Here is a 22,743-nt window from a genome sequence, read left to right on the forward strand (position 1 = left end):
TTTGGACTTCATACGCTATACAAACACTATGCAGTGATGGTTCCCTCTGGTCTTGAGATCAGATTGTGGACAGTGGGATTTGCTGTTGGAGTGTTTCAGCTGTGTGTTTCCACTGTGCTTAAACTGTGTATTTTCAAATGTAGTCAAATATTGCGCACACACAAAAATAAATAAATTAAAAAATGGTCTCATTGAGTCTTTGGTGAGTCCTCCATACAAAGGAAACCAAATCCAAGTTAATCTCCTCAACCTCTGGAATTTTCACTCCTTGAGGGAATTGGGATGAGCATAACAACTTGAAAGAAAATTTTATGTTCCAGAGAGTGTAGGATAAGGTTCACAGTGACATCATTGGGAGGTCAGCCAGTCAGCATCCTCAATAGCTTGTTTTGGTTGTAAAAATGTTGTGTGTATCCTGACCACTTGCGATGTTGCTAAAGATGGATCCAAACAACTCAAAGTCACAACCAAGTTTTTCCTAATGAAACATATTGAGGTTTAGTTTGTTTTTTCCGCCTTTTTGAAATAAGTAAGGAATATTAAGGGACAAAATAATAATTTCAATAAACTACAGTCATACCTCGTATTGCGTCCACTTCATGTTGCATCTTTTCACGTTACGTCCCGTGGCAACCTGGAAGTCCCGGAACGGGTTACTTCCGGGTTTCGCCGCTCGCGCATGCACAGAAGCGCTAAATCGCTCTTCACGCCTGTGCAGATGCAGCGCATCGAGCTGCGGGCATTTTACCTTACGGATGGGCCTCTGGAACGGATCCTGTCCGTAACACGAGGTACCACTGTAATTAACTTTTGTCATGAAGTTTCTTCATATCCTTAAGGAGGGAGTTTTCTTTTCTTTTACCCTGGTATGATCTACTCAAACCATCCGTGGACTTCCTTTTGGAATACTTTAAACAGCACCTAGAAAATGCCGAAAGGAATGACTAGCAATACAACTAAGTAAATGAGCTGTTTTGTAATACAGCTATGAGAGGGTTTCATGGTGCTCCTGTTTTAGCAACTACAGTACCTTGCCTGAAACTACCCCCTACCCCATAGAGGATGGAAATATAAGCAGCTGACTCTTTAGGTGGTAATTTTTAAAGGAGTTTTGATTTAAAGCCATGGCCCATTGCTGAATATATATAAATTTAGATTAGGGTTGGAGTGTTATCAGTCTTCTGTATGGTTAGTAGTGAGTTAGCTGAGACTCTGGAAATATAAATCACTTTCCTCTGTCCAGAGGAATAGAGAGACAAAGTCCCTCCTACTATGATTAATTTTTCCACTCTGTAATTCTTTTGTTAGGAATCCATTGTGGGTGGCTCTAACAATTTTAGTCTGTGAGGGCTAATATTTTACTCTCAGCAAATGGATAATGTCCAATAATTACAGACTGATATTTTTAACTCTGCTAACGCAAGGCACGCCGTGTGTAGCAGCAACAAGACAATGCCTAGCTATGAAGTCAAATCTTTCCTGTGCATATATCTTTCCGTATTGCAGCATTCACTCTTACCAATTTCCTGGGCAGTATCTACATCAAGCCACTGCCACCTGCTGCAGCTATTATCCATTTTGACACAAATTTGAAGCATAGGGCTACTTCCACTATTACTTCCCTCCTCTCATTTTGCTAATGTGTGTAGGAAAATTGAATTGTAAAACATGGGAATAGGCAGATATGAAAATGAGACACACATCTGGGAACTCCTCAGCTGTTCTTTCTTTCTGACCTTTTTAATTTTTATTTTAAATATGAGTAAGGAAATGTAGCATGGTATAGATGTTTGGAAGACACCATGGCAGAGGAAACATGAGGGGCCATGCTCCTTTCCCACAATACTTCCATGTCATATCTGAAGAGTCATGCCCCACACAGAGGTGTAGGAAGGTCAGGTGGTGCCCGGAAAATTTCTTGTCACACCCCCCATTGATTGATTGATTTTTTGTCTGCAAAAATGGTTTTAAGTTAAGTTTCATATTTTCTTACATAGGACTAATAAATAATAATTAATAATAATAATAAACTTTTATTTATATCCCACTCTCCCCGGTCGAAGTCGGACTCAGGGTGGCTAACATCAGATATGTAAAGGTAAAGGTAAAGGGACCCCTGACCATTAGGTCCAGTTGTGGACGACTCTGGGGTTGCGGTGCTCATCTCGCTTTATTGGCCAAGGGAGCCGGCCTACAGCTTCCGGGTCATGTGGCCAGCATGACTAAGCCACTTCTGGCGAACCAGAGCAGCACACGGAAACGCCGTTTACCTTCCTGCTGGAGCGGTACCTATTTGTCTACTTGCACTTTGACGTGCTTTCGAACTGCTAGGTTGGCAGGAGCAGGGACCGAGCAACGGGAGCTCACCCCTTCATGGGGATTCGAACCACCGACCTTCTGATCAGCAAGCCCTAAGCTCTGTGGTTACATAACATTGGTTTAAAATCAAACAATAATTAAATTACCTCCTAAAAACATGTCAAAATCAAATTAAAGTGCTCCACTGAATTGAAATTTCAGCCTTCACGACATAGGAAAACGGCCAAGTAAACAGCTATTTTTGTGGAGGAGGGTCAAGATATTAACTGATATGTATGAAATTTCATATATAGCTATATAATCCCTAGTGTAGTAAGATAAGACCTTCGGAGCAGGCATTTTTTGAAAAAAGTTTTTTATGAACCGCCTTAGCAGGGCAGTAATTGTTCCTTAATAATTTGTCACCCCCTTCCTACACCCCTGGCCCCACGATGCACACCTACCTTTGAGGCATGAATGATGCCCTATTTACCACAATTCAGTACTTACTGTTTTTTGGTATGAGTTGTGTTGTCTAGAGCTGCTAAAGCACTGAGACCCAAAGAGTAAGGTGTTTGATATCATTTTTCATCTGAGACAGTGTTTTGTTGCTTGTTCACCCACACATGAAGTCTTATTTTCCTCTTAGATAAATCAGTGTAAGCCCATTAAGGATAATAGGGTTAACTCTGATTTATACCCTCAAATGTCTGAAGAGGGTAACTTGTGTGAAGTTTATAAAGAGCAGTAGATTGGTTGTCAGCAGTGTGAAAAGCCCTGATGGATCACCGAAAACCAATAATTAATTTTGGAGCACATATTTTCCAGAGTGTAACAAAAACCTATATGATGTCCTTGAGTGTTGAAACTAATGCATAGAGCTCTGCAGTGCTGAAAGATGTGTACAAATTCATGAAGATAGATCAGTTTTACCTGATACTCCATTTTTAAAGAAAGGTTATAGACATGAATTCCATCCTTCCAAAATTGTTTATAATTTGTGCTTTCTCCACTGGCTTCCCATTTAAAATATTAGCAAACATTTGAAAAGAGAACTCTAGCTTTTCCCTTTTCATGCTTGAAATGAAACAATCTTATCTTTGTCATGGGAATTTAAGCCAAATTTTATAATCCCAAAATATCAATATAAAGCTACCTTGACTGTCATTTTACACATACTGCGAAGTCTTGCTTTCTTTCCTATGAAAACCCATGTCACAATAAATCCACTAAGTCTTTAAGCTGGTATCACAGGACTTTTTGTTGTTATCCTGAAGAAATTGGGGCATCCGAAGGTTTATCTCGCAAAGAGCTGTAGGATACACAGATAGATTTATTCAGTCTATAGGAATTTCTTACGCACACACAGGGATAGAGCCCGTGCGAGAGAGAGCAAGGGCTGGTGTAACAATGGCTAAGAGACTGGCTAAGAGACTGAGCTATGAATCAGCAGGTCCCTGATGGAATCTCACCTCAGCCATGAATTCACTAGGTGGGCTTAGGCAATTTACTGTCTCTCTCAGCCTCAGACCCTGCATCTACAACAGGGAAGGATGGCCTGAACATAAAAGACAAATTCTGGCATGACTGTGCTGGCTACCAGTTGATTTCTGGGCTTAGTTCAAAGTGCTAGTTTTGACCTTTAAATCATTACCCAGTGCAGAACCCAAACTGCCTCTTCACACATGCACTGGCTTGGAACCTGCAATAATCACCTGAGACCTTTCTTCCTGTACCCTTCCACAGGTGGTCTGGAGGGTGGCCAACAGGGGTGGACTTTGGTCCTTCAAACTTCAGCAGTGCCCTTCAAGAGGTCAAAATTCAGTGCTCCCAGCCTCTCTGTCCATTCTGCTCAATTCACAGCAGTTAGCGCTGTGGTCTAAACCACTGAGCCTCTTGGGCTTGCCGATCAGAAGGTCGGCGGTTCAAATCCCCTCGACGGGGTGAGCTCCCATTGCTCTGTCCCAGCTTCTGCCAACCTAGCAGTTCGAAAGCATGCCAGTGCAAGTAGATAAATTGGTACTGCCGCGGCGGGAAGGTAAACGGCGTTTCCATGCTCTCTGGTTTCCGTCACGATGTTTTGTTGTGCGCTAGAATTGGTTTAGTCATGCTGGCCACATGACCCAGAAAGCTGTCTGTGGACAAACGCCTGTTCCCTCGGCCTGAAAAGTGAGATGAGCGCTGCACCGCATATTCGCTTTTGACTGGACTTAACCGTCCAGGGGTCATTTACCTTTTACTACATCATAGTTGTGACACCCTGCAGCACCCTCTAGGCTCAGCGCCTAGTGCGGCTGAGCTGGTTGCACTGCCCTAAATCTACCTCTGGTGGCAACAAGAGAATGGACCTTTTCAGTTGTTACTTCATGCTTATGGAATGTTCTCACCAGGAAGGCGTGTATGGCACTAGCTTTATCTAGTTTTTGGCACTTTTGTCGCTACCTGGGCTTTTGGCCCTCAACTTGATGGCATTTTAGCCTCTTTTAGCAAGGTGAGAACTGTAGGCCTGCCTTTTATCTGTATTGCTGTGTTTAAATGGATCTTAATTGCTTTTAACGTAAGTTGCTATGTGAGAAAAGTGACTAACAAATACAATAATAATAATAATTTGTGGTTGTTGTTGTTGTATTTTGGGTAGCTCAGTGCAGCTACCCAAAATTTCTATTCTATGCAGTGTCAAGACCCACACCTATTTAGCTTGAACAAAGCTGTAGTATTTGGTACTCCCGGGCTATTAATTAAATGCTGTTAAAGTGAGACAGAGAAATCTTTATTAATCTATGTTTCCCAACTTCGACTCACTTCTTGATTGCTTAGCCTAGGTCCACCTCATTCAGTGTAGTTCTTGGCAATTTATTCCCAGGGTTTTTACTTTTCATGCCCCTTGGGTGTGAGCAGTGCTGTTTTTTCTAGAAACTGAGTTCCGGCTGGGGGGAAAAGCCCTGGGTGTGAGTCTGGAAGTTTTAAGGCCATACAGAATATTCCCCTTCCCCATACAGTATATCCAATCCACGACCTCATCTGAAGGCAAGAGCCCTGGTTTGGATACAATCTTTGACACCAGCTTGTTTGAAAGTCTTCCATTTGCACTGACATCTCTCCTTCATCATTAGCTTGTTCAAATGGCATCTTGTCATTTTGGAGGATGACTCTTTCATACATTTATTTTTAGTGATTTACACCTCTGTCCTAAACACAGCACTCGGATAGACTGGTGCATTGATTTCAGCGGCACTTAATGCTATGCAATGTGTTCAGGATCAGGGTGTTAATCTGTTTTTGGAACTAGATGTGGCAGATAGAATATCCCTCATATCATTCTTTACGCAGAAGTCTTATTTTTAGCTTCGGAGAATGGTGTCTGTTTATTCACCAGCAGGTTCATTAATAGCACTGTATTTTTCCTGTTCCTCCCTCCCCTCCTTTTAAAGATGCATTTCCCAGAAGAGTCAACAGTAACTGCATCACATGGAAAGTTCTTTCTTTCTTTCTTTCTTTCTTTCTTTCTTTCTTTCTTTCTTTCTTTCTCTCTCTCTCTCTCTCTCTCTCTCTCTCTCTCTCTTTTCTCTCCCTGTTTTCTTTTATTTGATTGGATGCTATATAAAAAAAATACTTGTTTCCACTGTAGAGCAGGCAAAAAATAATAATATTTTAAACGAAAACACTACAGATCAGCTTTTGGACAACTGACGGGAGATTATGAGACAGGTCCAAAAAAAAAAGGGAAAAAAAAGGTGAGAGCACAAATACAGTGGTACCTCGGGTTAAGTACTTAATTCGTTCCGGAGGTCCGTTCTTAACCTGAAACTGTTCTTAACCTGAAGCACCACTTTAGCTAATGGGGCCTCCTGCTGCTGCTGCGCCGCCGGAGCACGATTTCTGTTCTCATCCTGAAGCAAAGTTCTTAACCTGAAGCACTATTTCTGGGTTAGCAGAGTCTGTAACCTGAAGCATATGTAACCTAAAGCGTATGTAACCCGAGGTACCACTATACTAGGGAATTCTGATTGATGGAGGAAGCTCTTGAGCAAGAAGCCATATTATCTCCTACCTCCATAAGACAAGAAGTCTCCCCTTTCCTTAGTTGCAGGGATGTTTATAGGAATTAATGGTAAATCTTCCCAGTGTGGTAGTTTGCATAGCAGATGTTTAGCAAACTGGAGCAATAAATAGAGGCAGTATAAGAGAGAGAGAGAGAGAGAGAGAGAGAGAGAGAGAGAGAGAGAGAGACTGTGTGTGTTCTCTTGAAAAAAACTAAGCTACCTGCTAGCTTCGGCACAGGGCTGGGTTGATATAGCTTCCTTGCTTTGGAGTTCACTGTCAGATAAGTGGGATAGGATTTCAGCCTGAAATCTTGATAAAAAAATATTTAGGAGAAAGTAACAGCTGCAAAGATAGGGAACCTCTTTCCAGAGCTACACTTCTGCTGAAAGTCTCACTACAACTCAGTTAGTTACTCTCCTTAGTGGGCATACTCTTACATTGGAACAGTTCTTTTTTCTGGGGGTATGCAGGGGTACGCATACCCTTAAACATTTTGTACTTTTGTCCATTTACTGTATTTATTTTCCCTGATTTGAACTATAAAATGGTGGTTTTCTTGAGGCAAAATGAGAGTACCCCTAAACATTCTTTTAAAGAAAAAAAGCACTGCATAAGAATATAGGTAGTTGCATTTTACTGAGTCAGACCATCGGTCTAGCTAGCTCAGTATTGCGAACAATGCCTGGCACCAGCTCTCCAGGGTTTCAGACTGGGATTCTCTACTTGCCTTATCTGGAGATGCTAGGAATTGTAACTGAGACCTTTTGCATGCCCTTACCTTCTGTGGTTCACACCTCTGATCAGGTTCTGCCCATTAGGAAATGGGAATCTGGCAGTGAATGATGCATTGCAAATGTTACAGAGGCCCTTTCTCCAGTTGCTTTGACACAGTTGTAAATGAACCTGTTCTTAGTCTATGCTGTAGCCTCCTATAGCAGAGGAGGCTATAGCAAAACTGTAGTGAGAATGCACAGACACTCAAGCTTTCAGTCTACAGTGGTACTTCGGAAGTTTAACGGAACCCATTCGACTTCCAAAACGTTCGGAAACCAAGGCACAGCTTCCGATTGGTTGCAGGAAGCTCCTGCAGCCAATAAGAAGCCACATCAGATGTTCGGGTTCCAAAGAACATTCGCAAACCGGAACACTCACTTCCGGGTTTGCAGCGTTTGGGAGCCAAAACGTTCAACTCGCAAGGTGTTTGGGATCCAGGGTACAACAGTATGAAGTTCTGCATACTACTCGGTCTTTATTTCCCACCCCTATTTCAGGTACATGCAACACCCCACCCCCTTAGTGATAGCGAAGAATTACAGGTGTGGCTGCTTTGAAATGCAGTAGATAAACTTATTTGGCAGCATCAACACATGACAAATGGAGTGCCCATTCCTCCTTTCCCCCTCCCCTCCCCAATGCCAATCTAGTATGGTGGATTTGTTTCTGTCAAAATAAAATACATAATCCTTGCTCAAAATATTATGAAATATGATGTTTTTTCATAATATTGCATTTACATAGAAATACCTTTTCCCCAGAAGGGAAATAAATCACAAAACACTTACCTGTGTGCAAACACAAAAGTTTATAATGGAGCCAAATGGTTTGCAGGCAGTGTCTATGGGGACCTCTCCAGAAATGCATTGGGGGTGGTGGATGGAGAAGTCCTAGCTAATGCAAGAAGTTTAGAGGAAGCTATAGTATTGCACAGTTTAAATGGCTTTTCTCACCTGGTGTTCTTGAGTGCTAGTATTAGGATTCCATGGATTTTTCAGTTATGATGTTGGCCACTTACAACACTGGGACAGAACAAAGGGAAAGGAAAGACAGCAGAAAGCACAAGGGCACATTAGAGATTTGATTGCAGCCAGCATTATCTTCTTCTTTTTCTTCTTCTTCTTCTGGCAGTCAGGAAGGGCAGAGCAGGGCAAGGCAAAAAGGATGTTTTCATCCTTTGTTTTCTGTATATAATAATAATAATAATAATAATAATAATAATAATAATTTTTATTTATACCCCGCCCTCCCCAGCCAAGGCCGGGCTCAGGGTGGCTAACAAGCAATAATAAAAACAAGTTGAATGAATACAACTTAAAAACAAGATTAAAATACAACATTAAAATATTGAAACATTAAAATATTAAAATGTAGCCTCATCGCAGGAGGAGAAGGAAAGGAAAGAAAAGAAAGAAAGGGAGGGAGGGAATCAAATTGGCTCCAAGCCAAAGTCCAGGCCTGTCTTACAGGCCCTGCAAAAAGAAATCAGATCCTGCAGAGCCCTGGTCTCATGAGGAAGAGCGTTCCACCAGTGTTGAAAAGGCCCTGGCTCTGGTTGAAGCTAATCTAACTCCCTTAGGGCCCAGGACCACTAGGGTGTTGCTATTTATAGACCTTGAGGCTCTCCATGGGGCATACCAGGAGAGGCGGTCCCGTAGGTACGAGCGTCCTAGGCCGTGAAGGGCTTTAAAGGTCAAAACCAGCACCTTAAATCTGACCCTGTACTCCACCGGGAGCCAGTGGAGTAATAAGAAATTTGGCATTTCATTCTGCAACCCACCATTTACATCCAATTTTTAACTGGCCAAATCTTGATTCAGGTAGGTAGCCATGTTGGTCTGACGCAGTCAAAATAAATAAAAAAAATTAAGAAATTGTCCAGTAGCACCTTAGAGACCAACTAAGTTTTTCTGCACACACACAAAAGCGTATACCCAGAACAAACTTAGTTGGTCTCTATGGTGTTACTGGACAATTATTATTTTTTTTATTTGGCCAAATCTTGCTACTGAGGCTAGAACTTCCCTTGTTTTCAGTCACACATGGCATTAGGTTGGTCCTGGGGATGAGAGAGAGCCAATGGCAGATTCACGGTTCAGCATCCTAATAAATCAATGCAGGAAGCAAATGAAACGGAATGCAGATGACCTGTACAACATGAAATAATAGTTTATGCATTTAAATCTGCATTAAACTTCTGCCCATGCCCCCTCTCTTCCAGTGAAGAGATTTCCAATAGCCACCTTTTTAATGGCAGGAGCTAAAATGCGACCGGTCTGAAAGATCTATCTTATGTTTCACAACACTGATTTAAATGGTCTGGTAGCTCACACAGAATAGATAACATGGTATTTGAGGATTTGTTGCCTTTTTGAAATAGGCAGGGATGAGCTTTTCTATCAGGATTGCATCAACAATATCTGTTCCATTAAACAAACACATTACACAGGAGCGCATGCCTTGTCTGCCTGAGGAAACCTGAACAAACAGATAAGAATTGGCTTTGACAGCCTTTTGTTGGTGGTCAGAGGCAGCACCTGGTGCACAGCTTTCAGCAGTAGTATGTCACTAGCCAAGCAATGCTGCTTTATAACAGGACTCGCTCTCTGTACGTTTCACCCTTGAGATATCTCTTTTATAATACAAAGTGTTTTACACGTACAAGTCAGAACTTGCAGTAATAGTTGGCACTCTTCTGTTTCCCTGTTACTTTAGGTACGTGTGTGCATTCTTGTTTAACAAGTCTGGAACTATGACACTCCCGCTACATGTTTCAGTGCAGCCCATGTAAAAACAAAAACAAAAAACCCTGCATGTAGAAAGTTAGCAGGGCAAGGAAATGGCAGATTCCATTGATATACTAGCTTTCCATGGACAAGGAATGTGTTCACGTGGTGAAGCATTCAGATCACGCAGCCCAAGGGCTGTAATAATTCTTAAAGAACAACAAAACCCTGTGCTTTTGAAATGTGTGACATGGCAGTTTCCACTCAAAGAGCTCATTTTTAAAATAGGAAAATTCCTTTTTTTAAACAACAACACCACATCATTGGCAGCAATGGTTCTAATTCAACGGAAGCTTCAGAGAAGAGTTATTTAAGATTAGTTGCTGTAACCACCATCTCCATTTGGTCATCTCCATTCATCAAGCGATGTTTTCACCAAAGTGCTGTTATGATCAAGTCATCTGAAGGTTACTAGACCTTGAAAAACTAACAAAGTTGATGTTTTTAAAGAAGACAAAAACTGGAAAATTTGATGCACAGCTCTACTCATGAAGAATTTGGCATTTCAGGTTTGCTTGTTGTTCACAAGGAACATCCTTTAAGTTCTCAGGGCCTATAGGTAAGAAATTTTATCCAGTATTGGCTTATTCAAGGTGGGACACCTGATTGGGAAACCCTGTGGAACAGTCTGGAGTCTGCAGTAAGGTGGTGTGTCAGGGGGGAAAAAAATCAAGTGCCTCTCTTTACATAGGTGGAAATGCTTTCCCTAGCACAAAGCCACCATTGGATAAAACTCAATGTTTTAAAGGGCCAAAAAGAAAGAAGGCTGGAGAAATCTGTAGCAGTTATCAAGATGGTTGTGTAAACAGTTCCAACAACTTGTTATTGCTATATCTCTGATGAGGTTCTCCAAGAAGCCGAAAAACCGATGGAGTTTGAAAACGAAGAAGAAACCCGGTTCAGGAGATTTTAGAAAGAAAAACAACAAGATTTTATTATGGCACCTTCAAGTCTAGAGGTTCATTTAGGCATAGGTAGAAAAGGTAAATGGTAAATGACCCCTGGACGGTTAAGTCCAGTCAAAGGCAACTATGGGGTGCGGTGCTCACCTTTCTTTCAGGCCAAGGGAGCTGGTGTTTGTCCAGACAGCTTTCTGGGTCATGTGGCTAGCATGACTAAATTGCTTCTGGCGCAACGGAAGCACCGTAACGGAAACCAGAGTGCACGGAAACACCATTTACTTTCTTGCCGCAGCGGTACCTATTTATCTACTTGCACTGGTATGCTTTTGAACTGCTAGGTTGGCAGAAGCTGGGACAGAGTAACAGGAGCTCACCCTGTCATGGGGATTCGAATTGCCGACCTTCCGATCAGCAAGCCCAAGAGGCTCAGTGGTTTAGACCACAGCACCACCCGCGTCATTTAAGCATAAACTGTTAGGAACTAGAGTCTATTTGCATCTCGTGGTACATGTCCACAAAATGATATGCCATGGTAAGTCTTTTAGTCTTTAAGGTGGTATGGGTCTATTTAGTGCATTTGCTGGACCTCTCTGGAAGAAGAAAAGTGTTACTTTTGAAGATTATCCTTAAATAGAGAAGGCTGGTGGAAAAGGTGGTTCGGATTCAGAAACTGGGAACAGCGAAGACTGTTTTTGAAGCCATTGACACTGAAGGCAATGCATTTTTAAAAAATGCTAGAATAATAACTGCAAGACGACCTGTTCATTGCTTGATCATTAATGAAATAAGGCCTCAGGAAGTAGCAGCTGGGGCTATGAGTCAGATGAGAACCAAGCAGACCTATGGCAGAGCTTGGTGTCTATCAGAGAAGGCGTCAGTGACCGTGGAGACAAGACAGGAATCTTTCCCCAAGTTGGTTCCAAGGAGAGAGGGCGAGGGGGGAAATGAAAGAAGCAGAGTGCCAGAGGCTCTGCCTCTCTTCTTTCTCTCTCTTTGGCTGACAGGTTGGTGGAATCTCACCTAGAAAGCTGAATTAGAGAGGGAGGGACTTGCTTCTCAACCAGGCAGGTGGTACTGGCTTTCAGTTGCAGAGAGAGAAGGAGGCAAGGGGATGGGAGAGCAGCTGGCTGAGACTGGCTTGCAGAGTTTGGAAAACATTTTGCTTCCAAGCTGTTCCATATGAAAACTGGATGAGGACTGGGAAGGGCAGCAGAGGAGGAGAGCCATCCAGTCCATCAGTAAATCTTTGGTGCACAATTTCTTTATTTTATTGAGCCCAACATGCTTTGAACTGTGTTAAGAGCCCTGCTGAGCAACCTGTTTCAGTCTTGGGCCTATTTCCCCTTTTATAAATACTTTTTAGCAAACTTGAGAGTAAGCCTCAAGAACTCGTATATGGAATAAAAATGGACAAGCACCTCAAGTGCCATTGTTTACAAATGGCTCAGTTTTCTAGCCAGGCTGAGAAGCAGCTGCTTAAAGTGATGGCAAGGTTAAGGGCTGCGCTTGGCAGCTTGTGTGGCAGGGAAGGTCACCTTGAAAATATTATTGTTATCATGGAGCCGGCACCCAATATACTTTGCATGAACATTACACAACTGAGGTGCACATCTTCTGTGACATCGCTGGTGCAAATCCTATTGCATTAATAATCTGAGTACTGTGGCCATTCAGTAAGGTGGAGTTGGCAAGTAGTGGTACTGTTAAATATATAGTAGAGTGTGTGTTTTTTAATATGTAATTGACTCAGGGGCGGACTTTGGCAATCCTTCATAATACGGTGCCCCATGTGAGGCCAAAATCTGGCACCCCCAAATGGATCTTCTCAGTTATGCATCGCCTCAATTTTTCACCCCCTCAGCTTGGCACGCTGTGCAGGGGAACTACCTACACTGCCCTAAATCTGGTGCTAATTGACTCTTACTTCTAAGCCACCTTGGAAGGATTTCTATCCTGAAAGGTGGGGTATATTTATTTCATTGGAAATTTTAAAAAAGATATGTAGGGGACTTGTTCACACATGCTAATACACAGTTTTGGCTTGCAGTGTATTGGGTGGAGCTAAACCCAGACTTGCATTTCATGTGACCTCCTATGGATGAATCAGGCTTCAGCAAGCATATGGCAGAGTGAATAATCTCTTCTAGGTAAGAAGCATTTCTTGTGCAGGAAAATCACTCTTTGTCTACTCGGTTGTCTCCATAACAACAGAGAGTCTTAACAACAAAAGAATAGCCACTGAGGCTGTCACCTAAAAATCTCATGTTCAAGTTATTGTTGATAGCAACACAACAGATGCCAGGACAAGAGGTTACTAGCAGACAATAATAGGCACTACACCTATCCCTGAAGTATTTCATGTGATGCTTTTAAAGTAGAAAACATACCAGAGAGTAAGGCAGATGCAATCGTCGTCATTACATAAATTGCACATGATAGTGTGTTTTTTTGGTTTCGCAAGAAAATGCTGTTTAACTTCCGTAATGGAAAAAATTGAAAAGCACTTGCTGCAAATGTTGCATTCCTCTTTAGGGTAAGTACATCCAGGTCTTGAACAGTGAGACTAGAAATCATTAAACATATCTGATCATTCATATATGCAATACATATATGCAATACATATGGCCACGAGAAATGGGTACCTTAAAAGGGTGACATTTTTATTTTATTTAAAAAAACAAATCCATCTGCAACTAACCTTAATGCCAAGATGCCCACATTTATCTTTGCTCTGTGATGTTCAGCCTGTACAAAAGCACTAGGCAAAACTGCCAGCAATGAATGGAACTTTGGGGGGGGGGGGATTCATAGTGCTAATCCATTAGCATTGGACAGCAGCATTATATGTGATTCTTTTCTTGAAAAGAGCTTTCCCTGAAACTCGAAAGCACACATAATATAGCAGTCATCTGCATAATAGCTAAATTTCCTAGAGTCTTTCTGTTAGGGCCAAACTACACAAGGCAATGCAAAACGCAGCCATGGGGTTTTCCATTTTGGACTATGATGATGGTATTGAGAGGTATTCGCCTCCTGTGCCATTTTCCCAATGAACACGCCCCCTACCTCCAGAGCTGGCTCTTTGTACATCAGGAGATGGTACATTTACAGTTCTTCACACACATGCAATGGGAGCTATTTCTTCTAAGAAAGAGAAAAAACAAGGGATGGTTACTGGGAGAGGGAGGGAGGCATAACCTTCAACATTTCTCTGATGCAAATAGAGACATCCTGTTCCATAATAATAATTTTACTATTTATATCCCACCCATCTGACTGGCCCTGAGTAAGCATGGTTAAGTTTCTGCTTCATGGCTCTTCTTGGACACACACACACACGGTTTTTTAAAGCAAGCCTCAGCATCTATGTAGTCATTTCAAGCCCAGTGCATCTGTCTGCCATGCAGTCTCCAGCTGACCCTGACGTAATATGTGAGGCATGTTACTCATTTCAGTTCATGTGAAGGAGAGTGGATATTATTTAGGAAAGTCTCGCCCTCCAAGAGTAATTTTTCCACTACATCTGTACACATGGACGGTGCACCCAAACCCACACTACCTGTGCCTTTGACCTTACTTCTGGCTGCTTCTGTATTGTATTCATCTTTGTCTTTTGGATGAATGCAGTGGTAGAGATTTTCAAGACGTCTCTAAACTAAAGGTGTCTCTGGCAGTTGGTGCATTGTGTTTCATATTGTCCGATTCCATCTGGGATGACTTAAAACACCTTAGCAAATACTTGAAGTTCTGAAAAATGGTGCCAGTGGTGAGCCTGTTCTTTCACTATTTTATCTAAGTGTGGTGTTCACGTTTGTTTTCCAGTTGTTGCTTGTGAATGGCTTCAAGATGTTTTGCATAGTCCAGGGGAAATAGTTATTGCGTATGGCTTTAAATTGTGACAGCCTCTGAGGTTGCCCCAGTTGTTTCATCAAACTAACTATTAAATATTGTCCATGAGATGGGAGGGGGCAGTGTTAATTAATACTGTCAATCCAGTCTCTTACGCATTGTTTATTTTACGTAAAGGTAAAGGTACCCCTGACCGTTAGGTTCAGTCGCGGATGACTCTGGGGTTGTGTGCTCATCTCGCTCTGTAGGCCGAGGGAGCCGCCGTTTGTCCGCAGACAACTTCTGGGTCATGTGGCCAGCATGACTAAGCCGCTTCTGGCAAACCAGAGCAGCACACAGAAACACTGTTTACCTTCCTGCTGGAGCGGTACCTATTTATCTACTTGCACTTTGATGTGCTTTTGAACGGCTAGGTTGGCAGGAGCTGGGACCGAACAACGGGAGCTCGCTCCATCGCGGGGATTCAAACCGCCAACCTTCTGATCGGCAAGCCCTAGGCTCTGTGGTTTAGTTAAATATAGTGATTCGGCAAAAGGGAGTGTAGATGATACCATTGCATGTATGTGTGGGTTGCCTTACCTCCCTCCACCCAACCAACCACCCATATGTAAAATACAACATCAGTTCTCTGTGGAACTATGTATGTATGTATGTATGTACGTATACACACATATGCATAGGCACAAGCAGTGATTAGAGCATGGAAGAGTCTGTTTTCTCCAGCGAGAAAACTTTATAAAACTATTCATTTGATTGCATTTTAAAAGTCATTTTGTGATCCACTGCAGCAAGAAATTAAACTTTATCCACACCAGTAATTCTTTTACAGTTATTTCACAAGGCCAGAATCTTTAGCACGTGTATTTAGAAGCAAAACAAGAAAAATTGCTTCCTATTAGGTGTGGCTAAGACCAGAGGAAAGCTATGCATAACATCCCCGATACAGTGGTACCTTGGTTTACAACCATAATCCGTTCTGGAGGTCCGTTTGTAAACCAAAACAGGCATGCTTCACCAATGGGGCCTCCCAAAAAAATTTGTTCGTAATCCAAAAAAAAATGGGTTGTAATCTGAAAAAAGGTTGCAAACCGGGACACGTATTTCTGGGTTTGACGTGTTTGTAATCCAAAGTGTATGCAAACCAAGATTTATGCAAACCAAGGTACCACTGTACCTCCTATTTTGTAACTTCAGAGCACTCTTACAGGTAAGGGGGCCAGATGCTAAAGACGACAAGGCCGTTGCACCTTTATTTAGTGTTGTGCCCCACCCCACAAAATCCTGTTTTTTTTGGGGGGGGGACATTTTCAACCATTCTCTATCATGAAAAAAATAATTTGGTTCAAAAATTATCAGAGGGCAGAGAAACGTTTGGTGAAATTCCTCTGGGTGGGGTACAGGATTGTTGATGTGGCAAGGGGCACCTTGTGCTTGCCCTTTCATTCTGCAAATCATGCACTCTGAAACCTTCCTGCATGCTAGTACTTTGAATAATGTCCAGAGGAAAATATCACAAGGTAACTCCTTCCCAGAAAGGTTCTTTCAGATCAGAAAGTGGGAGCAGCTGGTAAGACTGCAAATTGCTGGGAAATGTTTACTGGAAAGAAAGAAAAAAACCATACATACCACCTCACAGTGATGATAAAGTAAACTCAAAGCCCCACACTAGGAATGGGAAAGAAATTTGATTCCGTTCACATTTAGATGTGAGCTCACCTAATTTGCACTTTCAGAAACAAGGTGCAAACTGAAACACAGCCGTCCTTCGAACTTCACACCTCTCTGAATTTTTCAGTGTAGTTCTCCAACTGAGTAACACGCACAATAATGCATATACTCAGGTGGAGAGTCCATAAAAATGCATCTATTAGTGAAAGTAACATGCAAAAATGTGTTGTTTTTGGGAAATTGTTTTGTAAAATATGTGTATATTAAGCAACACCGCATAGAAGCGTATACATTATACAAATTCACACTAAAAAGCACCACTTTAGCTAATGGGGCCTCCTGCTGCTGCTGCGCCGCTGCACGATTTCTGTTCTCATCCTGAAGCAAAGTTCTTAACCCAAGGTAATATTTCTGGGTTAGCACTGGCAAATTTCCATGATGACTTTTTTTTTTTTTAATGCAACTTGCCATGGAAATGTGGAGAACTGGATTTAAGATTGGAAAAACAAGAAACAGGGAAGGAAAATTGACAGTTCCCTCATTCCGCCCCACACCCACCAATATTCTAAAGATGTTTTCAAATGTCCTGACAGTGAGGCAGAAAAACAGAAGTCTTTTCCACAGAAAAATAAACGTTTCACAAAACTGAAGGACCAGTTTCAGCACAGTGCCACCTTAAATAGTTCTGGAGAACATATAATTCTAGCAGGTATAGCTTGGAGGACAAATGCCTTATTAATTTATCCCTATCATTTTTATCTTTTTCATATTTAACTTACAACTGAAAATGATGCTGAAATCTTTTGAAATACATATTTAAATACTGTGTTTCACAAACAAGATAATGTACTTGGATTTAAAGAGCTCTAGTTCCAATAAAACCCATGGAATTAAATTAAGTTAAAAGCAATTATTGTGTACTGTACGTTTCCGCAGGTCCCCCCCCCCCCCTTGTATCCAAGTACACATAAATGGAAAGGAGTGAAATTGTACTGGTTCAGTTGAAGTAATCTGTGGATTAGATAGACTTTCCCTTTGTTGATTTACTGCTTCACTCAAGCTATATGAAAGCATGCTAAGTAATTCTACAGGGTATTTGACTCCATAGAGCATATGGTGACACCCCACTGCTATTATAATGGAAATATTAATCAAATTCTCCACCATTTTTTTCTCATATAGCTTGATTATAAATCTCCTTTTAAATTGTATTCCATTATTCTCAGTTCCTTTCTTTATCTTCCTTCTTTATAATCTTGGGAAGGAAGCAAACCTCTTTATTGATTTTATCATCGTCCTCAGTTCATGATCACTTACTCAGGGTATGCATATTTTAGCCTTCCCTCATCAGTCATAACATTCAACATGCTAGACATCTTATCTTTCTTTCATTTATTTCCTTATCGTTAGTTTCTTGTAATTAGATGCTTAGTACCTAATAATAATAATAATAATAATAATAATAATAATTCTGTATAGGGTTGCCATACATCTGCAATTTCCCCTCACCGGCCCTAATTAACAGCATCTGGGCAGAAATCGCTGACATGTCCGGGAAAATCTGGATGAATGGCAGACCATACAAAACCAAAAAAGTTCAACAACTTTGGCCAAAAAGGAAGGAAGAAGAGAAAAGCTCAACAACTTTTGTGTCTGGATTTTCACTTTTTGAAATATGGCAACCCTAATACTGTATGAGGAAGCAGTTCATGTTTGCCAAGTCTGTGACATGTACATAGTGATATTTGTGTAGTATTTGATCTGTCCCAAGGCTAGATAGAGCCAAGTAAACTGTATTTTGTTCACAGTCTTGAGAAATGGATACTGAGGACTACTTCAAGAGTTAGGCATTGTCTATGTGAGAAGTGTATTTGTGCAAGAAAACAAAAGTTAAATCCACATATTGATTATATTGTGTGATGATTGCTACCACATCTATTTCATGTCAGCCAAGACCAATTAAAGCGTGGAATTGGTTGTGACTATCTACACATATCTAACGTGTGATTTTTCTATGTCAAAGTCTAGAAGTTAAATAAAAGAGTGATTGTCATGGACTGGCTGGATGCAGAGGGGTGGTGGGAGGCAGCAGCTGGGGACCCCCCAAGGGAAGAAGGCTCAGAGCCAGGGGATTAATGGTGGGTGGTCGGGGGAGATTAGGGAGCAGACTGAGAGGAGGAGGTGTCAGAAGCTGAAGAGGTAACAGGATTTAGTGAGCAGGAAGAGTCTGGCAGAGAGAAGTCCAGAATCAGAGGCAGAAGCAGGAGCTGGAGGAAAGGGGAGCCAAGAGGCAGAGAAGAGGCAGGCTACCCCTGGTTTCACAGAACCACAAAAGGTATGAAGAGGGCAGAGCAAAGCCAGACAAGGCATCACAGTCTCAGATTCCTTGGATCAGGGGTCAGCAAACTTTTTCAGCAGGGGGCCAGTCCACTGTCCCTCAGACCTTGTGCGGCGGTGGACTATATTTTGGGGGGAAAATATGAACGAATTTCTATGCCCCACAAATAACCCACAGATGCATTTTAAATAAAAGCACACATTCTGCTCATGTAAAATCACCAGGCAGGCCCCACAAATAACCCAGAGATGCATTTTAAATAAAAGGACACATACTACACATTTCACACAAGGTAGTGAAAACACACTGTTTCCTGGACCATCCGCAGGCCGGATTTAGAAGGCAGTTGGGCTGGATCCAGCCCCCCAGGCCTTAGTTTGCCTACTCATGGCTTGGATGAAGGAGACTTAGAGAGTGGTGCCTCATTGGGGCAAGATCTACTGGGAAGAGTTGCTTTGCTCACTAGGCTTGAGTTCAGTGATACCTTGTGAGTTATTTCTGACCTGCTCCCAACACTTGCCCCTACAGTGATGTTTGAAGTAGCCCTTAATCTGTAGATACCTATTTATAGGTTTACCTGCATATTTATGCTGACACTTTCTAAGAGTCAAGCCATTTCACCCTTTCACAACCTCAGTTTGTAACACTGGCCGATATCCCTGAGCAAGTAGACCGTGCTCCACATTTGTTTTGTGACAGTGTTTGATGCAGTCTAATAGCATTTCATGAAGCTCATATTCGAAAACCATGTGCCGATATTAATAAATAAATAAAAATCCATAAATGGTAAACTTGTCCCGACTCTACCACACAGTGGTGACAAAAATAAAAATCAGTCTAAACTGTGGCTCCAGTCTGCATTGAAATGTTTGTGCATAAACCCCTGTTTTAGAATGGACAGAACTTGCCACTGTGTAACTGGGCTAGGATTACAACCCTATTGTCAATGTTCCTCAAATTTCTATTCGTATCATTCTCAGAAATGGATATTAAAAAGCTATTCATGGTCAAAATGAATGCACCACTGAAATATTTTTGCCTATCAGTATTCCATTACTGGGAGATACTTCAATTATTAATCAGTGGCAAATTATGACTTTGAACTTGGACTAAATAAGCTCCCCTTTTAATTTAAAGTGTTTAGTGGCACTCCCATGGTATTTCCCATAGAGTCTGTGTTGCTGCATTGTTGTCTACATGAGGAGTCAAATCATAAAGGTGTCATTAAATATTGCTTTGTGCTATTGACTCTTTAATAAGTCACACAATAAAGAATGCCCACTTCAACAATGAAATGAGGGGGTGTTACAGCAGCTAAAAGCTTTTAAAATTAAAATCTACTGCAGTGGTATTACATAAATTTAAAGTGCCCATAAGCTAGGTTTTAAAATGTTCATAAATAAAAGCTGTTAACATTTATTTTGTTGGCTATCTTCCTAGTAAACGAAAGGCATATTGATCCACTGGGTATTATCAGTCCCATTAGCTTCGTGATACGATGTTATCAATATTTCACGTGGAATATTTATTTGTCACAATTCATCAACAAACAACTGTTGGCTAAGCGTATTTTAATGGGCTAGTTGCAGAATGAAAACCAAGGTAGCTGTAATTACTACAACAAGCACATTTCCCTTCAGCTTCTGCTAACCTGGTGCCTCCAGATGTTTCACCCTACAGCAGCCATCAGCACTACCCCAAAACCTCTGGAGGGCACCAGGCCAGGGCTGTTTTACTTTCAGGGTACCGTTTCCTTTAAAAAAAAGGAGCAGTCAAATTTCACCTTGCAGGAAAGTTTCTTCACTTTCATCCTCAGTGGATCCAGTTACAGATAGGTAGCCGTGTTGGTCTGCCATAGTCAAAATAATCCTCAGTGGATGTGAGTCAGGCTGGAGCTGCTACTGGAAATAAGAGGTCTGCATCTCCTCCTCCTGCTCCTCCTCCTCACTTTCCCAAATAATGCATAATAAAATAATCTGCATCGTATGGTGTCATTGGGATGCGGGTGGCGCTGTGGGTTAAACTACAGAGCCTAGGACTTGCCGATCAGAAGGTTGGCTGTTCGAATCCCCGTGACAGGGTGAGCTCCTGTTGCTCGGTCCCTGCCCCTGCCAACCTAGCAGTTCGAAAGCATGTCAAAGTGCAAGTAGATAAATAGGTACTGCTCCGGCGGGAAGGTAAACGGCGTTTCCGTGCACTGCTCTGGTTCGCCAGAAGAGGCTTACTCATGCTGGCCACATGAGCCGGAAGCTGTACGCCGGCTCCCTCGGCCAATAAAGCGAGATGAGTGCCGCAACCCCAGAGTCGGCCACGACTGGACCTAATGGTCAGGGGTCCCTTTATCTATGATGTCATTACGTTCCCAAATTAACGGACTGCCACTTGTGGGCTGAGGAAACTCAGAACCATGAAGACCATGACATTGTGTCACATCACATTGCCTGTTGTAACAACACATTATCAGGGATAAATGAGGGTGAAACACAAAGTTGTTTTTAGTAACATTCACGCATCCCTGGTAATGCGTAGTTACTGCCTCATTGAAGTAAGGATTCCCATATTATATAGCATTCAAAAGAAGAATAAGAGTTTGGATTTGATATCCCGCTTTTTCACTACCCGAAGGAATCTCAAAACGGCTAACATTCTCCTTTCCCTTCCTCCCCCACAACAAACACTCTGTGAGGTGAGTGGGGCTGAGAGACTTCAGAGAAGTATGACTAGCCCAAGGTCACCCAGCAGCTGCATGTGGAGGAGCGGAGACGCGAACCCGGTTCCCCAGATTACGAGTCTATCACTCTTAACCACTACACCACACTGTGTATAATGTGTTGTGTGCCCAAATCAGCAGTATTTTAACTGTGTTTATGTTAATGTTGGTCTCTCCCCCTGCCATATCTTTGGGGTTGTTTTTTTCAGGGGAGGGGTATGCTATAGGCCTATCAGAAACACTAACATTTATAAATATACTGCCTCCCTTGCCTCACTGAATATTCATGTTGTTTTCATGCTATTTGGTGGCCTTTTGGTCCCCTGGCTGGTGCTTCTTCTCAGAATAATATTTTCTTTTTTCTTTTCTTTTTTAAATTTTATTTGCATTCTTACAATTTCAAGAACCACATTCACATTGAAATCATTCGTACATATCTTACTTTATAATGATGTAATCATTTACGACTTCCATTCTTCCCCTTCGCTGGTTCCTTTGATTTTCCCACCATTCCTGCATATATATGCATTTAGTTCTCTATCCCCTTTATTATTCCTTTATTTTATAATATACTGTTGAATTTACCTTAATCCTGCTAACGTTTTCACGTGTTTGCAATTATTTTCCAGATAACTCCACAAAGTTTTTCCATTCCTCTTTATATACTTGATCCTCTTGTTCTCTTGTTTTACTAGTTAAACCTGCTAACTCTGCATATTCTATCATTTTTTAATTTCCAATCCTCCTTGTTAGGGACCTCACTCACCCAGAATAATAGTTTCTCCTCCTTCGCCTTTGCTGACTGTAGCTTTCACTGCTTGGTTGTGGCAATTCATGTGGTTTTGTTTACAAGTGTTCGCTATGTCATTGCATCAGATATATCATTATGGCAATGTGGCAAACATACGCACAGCCATTCGGAATGGCAGTGAGTGCAAGTGAGACTGAGGTTTAGTGAGGGCAGAAAAATGACGAGGAAAGCAGCACTGGAGATTAAGCCACATCCAGCAAGTCAAAAAGAAGCTCTCATTCATTAATGCAAATATAGTTGCATCAGCTAAAAACAGAAAACTGTTCAACACAAAAACAAACAAGCAACTAAGTCATTTCAGCTCTCCCTGAAGCCCCATAATGCATCTCCCTGAGTATGTTTCTCAGTATAATGTAGTTGTAAAAGACTCCCAGACCTTTCAGTCATGAGTACTTTAGGAAACAAAAACAAAGGGGTCGTTTGGGTTTCTTGTCTGCTTATATTGCCCATTAATCTTCATCCTACTTAGCACCTGATCTCTCCAGTAAATTTATAGACAGCCAGACTCTAATGAGCTCTTCACAAGTTTACAACTATGCTTAATGCTTCTTGAGCATGTGCCC

General features: G+C 41.7%; 1 protein-coding gene across 6 annotated transcripts in view; it reads left to right on the forward strand.

Moving 5' to 3' along the window:
• Window positions 1-22,743, forward strand: part of ZNF385B (zinc finger protein 385B) — a 190,421-nt gene that overhangs the window by 76,827 nt on the left and 90,851 nt on the right. The window contains exon 1 of one of the 6 annotated variants that reach the window (XM_080971332.1): window positions 14,310-14,570. The exons of the other annotated variants lie outside the window; for them this stretch is intronic. The gene's annotated coding sequence lies outside the window, so the exon portion shown is untranslated. Of the gene's footprint in view, window positions 1-14,309; window positions 14,571-22,743 lie in introns of those variants that run through there. 6 annotated transcript variants of the gene reach the window in all.

This window comes from Podarcis pityusensis (assembly GCF_964106645.2).
Source record: "Podarcis pityusensis genome assembly, chromosome: 1".
NCBI classification, from domain to species: Eukaryota; Metazoa; Chordata; class Lepidosauria; order Squamata; family Lacertidae; genus Podarcis; species Podarcis pityusensis.